Consider the following 6,000-nt stretch of genomic DNA (forward strand, 5'->3'; position numbering starts at 1 on the left):
CAGATTTTTCCCTTTTCATAAGGGTGTTAAAATGATGCTTAGCAAAGAATGGTGAAGCTAATTGATAATGCAGATTTTTTAATGATGCACTAAAAAAAACAAACAAAATTAATGAAAAATTGACATACACATTCTAAAAAACCCTGCAAAAAATAGCTAAATCAGGAAGGGGATATAGGGATTAACAGGAAGTCATTAAAGCGATATTAAAACCTTGTTTTTTTTTTTTTTTTTTTAAATAACAAACATGTTATACTTACCTGCTCTGTGTAATTGTATTGCAGAGAGCAGCCCGGACCCTCCTCTTCTCTGGTCCCACGCCAGCGCTCCTGGCTCCTCCCTCCTGCCAGGTGCCCCCAGAGAAAGCAGCTTGCAATGGGGGGCACCCAAGCAGATGCACTCCTGACCCGCAGCTCTGTGTTTCCATTTACACACCGAGCTGTGGCTCAGCCCCACCCCCTCTGTCTCCTGATTGTCTCACTGGGTTACTGGCTATGATTAACAGTCAATGGCTCCCGCTGCTGCCAAAAACCAATCAGGAGTGCGAGTCCCTGGAGAGGCAAGGCTCTCTGGATCCAGAAGGGGCTCAGGTAAGTATTAGGGGAGCTGGTGCACACAGAGGCTTTTTTACCTTCATGCATAGAATGCATGAAGATAAAAAAAACCTTGTGCGTTTATAACCACTTTAAAGTGTTACTAAACCCACAACAGTAAAATCAGTCTGGATATGCAGTTAAACATGCTTTTTATAGTCACTTTGGAACCTAAGGGGTTAATCCTCCGGATTGTGTAAAAAGGCTGATTGATCCTGTCTTCTCTGACCCTCCCCTTCTCCCACAGTTCCCAATCAATCTTCTGATAATACAGAGCCTTGGAGGTACTCTGTACATGCTCAGTTTGGTGTGTATTGCTAGAGAGTTTTTTTTTATTTTTTGGGAGGGTGCATGTGATCAGCACAGGGCCAATCAGCACTGTCCAGACAGAGTGTCAGGAGTCATGCAGCCTCATAGGACAGTCGAAGGAGAATGAAAAGCACCTCCCACAAGCCTTAACCAGTGTTCGGCCGAACCCTGATAGAATTTACAAGACTGCTATATACTGCTGATTGGAAAAGGTATTTAGCAGTTTATATTTACTAAAATAATTTCATTTCTATGTTTTTGTGCTGTGGGAGACCAGATATAGTGAATGCAGGGTCCTGGGTTTAGTAACACTGTAAGAGATAATAAGAGGCTAATAGGAACTTTTTTTCCACAATTGCAAGCTTTCTAGAAATTAACTTAATTGCAGACCAAAGAGCAATTCTTTGATATGAAGAAAAATGCACCATAATGATATTATTATAATGTGTTTATGAACAAAGCCTACAACTGCTGTTTGCAGGCTTTATTAATACATGAGATGCTATCAGATCTCCTCATACAGTATCTCACAAAAGTGAGTACACCCCTCAGATTTTTGTAAATATTTTATTATATCTTTTCATGTGACAACACTGAAGAAATTACATTTTGCTACAATGTAAAGTAGTGAGTGTACAGCTTGTATAACAGTGTAAATTTGCTGTCCCCTCAAAAAAACTCAACACACAGCCATTAATGTCTAAACTGATGGCAACAAAAGTGAGTACACCCCTAAGTTAAAATGTCCTAATTGGGCCCAAAGTGTCAATATTTTGTGTGGGCGCCATTATTTTCCAGCACTGCCTTAACCCTCTTGAGCATGGAGTTCACCAGAGCTTCACAGGTTGCCACTGGAGTCCTCTTCCACTCCTCCATGACAACATCACTGAGCTGGTGGATGTTAGAGACTTTTTGCTCCTCCACCTTTCATTTGAGGATGCCCCACAGATGCTCAATAGGGTTAGGGTATGGAGACATGCATGGCCAGTCCATCACCTTTACCCTCAGCTTCTTTAGCAAGGCAGTGGTCATCTTGGAGGTGTGTTTGGGGTTGTTATTATGTTGGAATACTGCCCTGCGGCCCAGTCTCAGGGAGGGGTTCATGCTCTGCTTCAGTATGTCACAGTACATGTTGGAATTCATGGTTCCCTCAATGAACTGTAGCTCCCCAGTACCGGCAGCACTCATGCAGCCCCAGACCATGACACTCCCACCACCATGCTTGACTGTAGGCAAGACACACTTGTCTTTGTATTCCTCACCTGGTTGCCGCCACACACGCTTGACACCATCTGAACCAAATAAGTTTATCTTGGTCTCATCAGACCACAGGACATGGTTTCAGTAATCCATGCCCTTAGTCTGCTTGTCTTCAGCAAACTGTTTGCGGGCTTTCTTGTGCATTATCTTTAGAAGAGGCTTCCTTCTGGGATGACAGCCATGCAGACCAATTTGATGCGGTGTGCGGCGTATGGTCTAAAAACTGACAGGCTGACCCCCCACCCATTTTACCTCTGCAGCAATGCTGGCAGCACTCATACATCTATACATTCCCAAAGACAACCTTTGGATATGACGCTGAGCACATGCGCTCAACTGCTTGGGTCGACCATGGCGAGGCCTCTGTTCTGAGTGGAACCTGTCCTGGTAAACCACTGTATGGTCTTTGCCACCATGCTGCAGCTCAGTTTTAGGGTCTTGGTAGTCTTCCTATAGCCTAGGACATCTTTATATAGAGCAACAATTCTTTTTTTCAGATCCTCAGAGAGTTCTTTGCCATGAGGTGCCATGTTGAACTTCCAGTGACCACTATTGGTGAAAGAAAGTGATAACACCAAATTTAACCAACCTGCTCCCCATTCACACCTGAGACCTTGTAACACTAACGAGTCACATGACACCGGGGAGGGAAAATGGCTAATTGGGCCCAATTTGGACATTTTTACTTAGAGGTGTACTCACATTTGTTACAAGCGGTTTAGACATTAATGGTTGTGTGTTGAGTTATTTGGAGGGGACAGCAAATTTACACTGTTATACAAGCTGTACACTCACTACTTTACATTGTAGCAAAGTGTCATTTCTTCAGTGTTGTCACATGAAAAGATATAATAAAATAGTTACAAAAATGTGAGGGGTGTACTTACTTTTGTGAGATACTGTACACAGACCAGGACTGGGCTGTCAAACTGACAGCTGTGCCCATACATTACACCAGGAAAGCCCTAAAGTCTTTGGTCTTAGCAGCGCCCCCCTTTTCACCTCAGCAAAGCTCCTGACTGTGCGTTCACCCGTCCCTGCGTGCAAGTACCTGCTGTCAATGCCATTGTTTCTAAATTGACCATAGGTTCTTTTTATATAAAAAATATAGAATTATATTTTAGCCTAGTTGAAAAACTAATTGTTTCAAAACATAGAAACTACACTTAGCTATAAATTTGAAATGTCCATGTTTATGTGCAGCAGGCTGGTAATGAAAAATGTGGCATCTAACCACAAAAACTCTTAAACAAGCACTGCACTAACATAGCAAATTCATAGGAGCATGTAAAATGACACATTTGTACAATGAATTACCTTCTTTGAAGAGATCCCGTTTACCCAAGAGAACCTTGGCAGTCAACATACGAACACAAGGAACAGTTCATTCTGGGAAAGAGCACTTTCTAATACAGCGATACGATTTTCTGTGTGGCTGAGCGGACGACCATCATAACTGTGTGCATTTTTGTAATCGTAGTCAAACCTATATAAGTCTTTAGCAACGATATGTGCATAGAGGGAGAGGTCCTCTAAAACTTGTTTTATCTAAAGTAGGGTATACACATACCTCCTAACTTTCTAAGATGGGAATGAGGGACAACTATTAGCAAAAGTATGTAGGCATAGGACGTACCTCCCTTAACCGCTTGCCGACCTCCACACGACTATTTACTGCGGCGGTCAGCCCCTCACAGGCAGAGCGACGTAGGTCTACGTCCCTAGCCTGTGAGGGTCTAGGGAGCGAGCGCGGTCGTCGGTACAGAGGGAGAAAGGCAGGCGGCTAATGTAAACAAGCCGCCTGTCATTCTCCCCTGTGTAGAAACAGTGATCATACGGTTCTACTATGTAGGACCGTTGATCATTGTTCCTACACATCAAGCCACAGCCAATCACAGTTAGAATCACGCCCCTAGGGACACACATAGCCCCTCCCTCTCAAAAAAAGTTAACCCCTTCACTGCCAGTGTAATTTTACAGTAACAGTGCATATGTATAGCACTGATTACTGCAGTAATGTCACTGGTAACCCCAAAAGTGTCAAAAATGTCAGTCAAGGGTCCGATCTGTCCGCCGCAATGTCGCAGTACCGCAAAAAAAATCACAGATCGCCGCCATTACGCGTTAAAAAAAACCCAGCAAAAATGACAAAAATCTTTCCCTTTGTTAGTAAACGCAATAACATTTGCGCAAACCAATCAAAATATGCTTTTTGCAATTTTTTTTACCAAACATATGTAGCAGAAAACAAATTGGCCAAAAATGTTAAAAAATTTTGATTTTTAAATTTTTGTTGGGGGGAATTTCATATAAAAAAATGTGAAAAATATTGTTATTTTTGCAAAATTAACGCTCTTTTTTTGTTTATAGCGCAAAAAGTAAAAATCGCACAGGTGATCAAATACCACCAAAAGAAAGCTCTGTTTGTGGGAAAAAAAGGACGTGAAATTCGTTTAGGTACAGCGTTGCACGACCGCGCAATTGTCCGTTAAAGTCACGCAGTGCCGAATCGCAAAAAAACCCCTGGTCGGAATGGGGGTAAAATCTTCCGGGGCTTAAGTGGTTAAATTCCTTTATATTGGCTTTTGGAATTTACAAATGTGGAAATTTAGAAACTGGATGAAAGGTTTAGCACTGGGAAACACTTTTTGAAAGAGAAAAAGTGCATTTTATATACAACTATATAGATAAGACCAAAATGAGGAATAAATGAGGAGGAAAGAGGGACAGAGGGACTTTGTTCCAAATGAGGGACAGTCCCTCAAAATCAGGGACAGTTGGGAGCTATGTATACAGTATATTGTTGCTAAAGACCTTTACAGTGTTAGCCATGATTACAAAGTGTGCACTGTTTTAACGGTCACGTGTTCTGCTGCTCAGAACACATCGCTGTTTTAGAAAGTGCTCTTTCTCAGAATGAACTGTTCTGCGCTACAGCCCAACTAGCAAGCTATATTTGGAGTTAAAAACGTAGGGAATTTGCAATTTATTTTCAATTTTTGTACATAATAAATAAAATAAAATCATTTTAAATCACACATTGCAAATACAAATCTAAAACAGAGAATTTATTAAAACGGCTAATAAAAACATGAACTGTCATACGTAACAACTAAGCCGTTTTTATCCTCACTTCAATAACAGGTACTAAAAATTACGCACGAAAACCTGCCGTGGTTTCTATGGACAACTCTGCATCTCTTTTCCCCCACTTCTTATAGATCATCCCCATAGGGTTCCACATACAAATCTGCACTAAAGAGCTTTACCAAGTTGTAGAGAAAATAAAAGAATTACCTGTACTCTATTCATGTTCTTTGAAGTCACAGGGTCCAGGGTTCTGTGGAAGCAGAGGATAGAAATTGGAGAAAAGAAGGAGAGTAATGAAGGAGCACAAACACTAATGTGGAAACCGTAGATTCATAATATAAGGCTTTGCAGCTTTCATTCTGCACAAAACTCTGTCAACTAAAGTATGTATGAGAATCCCTTAGGCAAGGACTGCCTCTACAGGCACCAGTCAAATGATTCCAGCAAGGCTGGAGCAGGGAGGGAAGGCTCTGCAGGTTGTCACTAGTGCTAGAACAGATCTGCATTAGGTTTAAAGTAGTACAGTATTATCTATATTAAACCAGAACATATAACTGAAATGAATATCTTAAACAAGGAGTGTAAATGTAACTTTGTTGTCTGCGAAGCTCCTAATTGATCCAAGTCATGGGATACCTACTAGTGGATTCATTCACACATGCAGCTACACCTCGGCAGTTGAGCTGCGGTTTTACAGCCCCCCAACTGCCCTTCTGAAACAGTGCATGCAGCTGCTCAGAGCTGTACA

General features: G+C 41.7%; 1 protein-coding gene across 1 annotated transcript in view; it reads right to left on the reverse strand.

Moving 5' to 3' along the window:
* Positions 1 to 5,571, reverse strand: part of STARD13 (StAR related lipid transfer domain containing 13) — a 497,221-nt gene extending 491,650 nt beyond the window's left edge. The window contains exon 1 of the mRNA XM_082246015.1: positions 5,460 to 5,571. The gene's annotated coding sequence lies outside the window, so the exon portion shown is untranslated. The remainder of the gene's footprint in view (positions 1 to 5,459) is intronic.
* Positions 5,572 to 6,000: the final 429 nt, after the last annotated feature.

Source organism: Pelophylax lessonae (assembly GCF_965119305.1).
Source record: "Pelophylax lessonae genome assembly, chromosome: 2".
Taxonomy (NCBI): domain Eukaryota; kingdom Metazoa; phylum Chordata; class Amphibia; order Anura; family Ranidae; genus Pelophylax; species Pelophylax lessonae.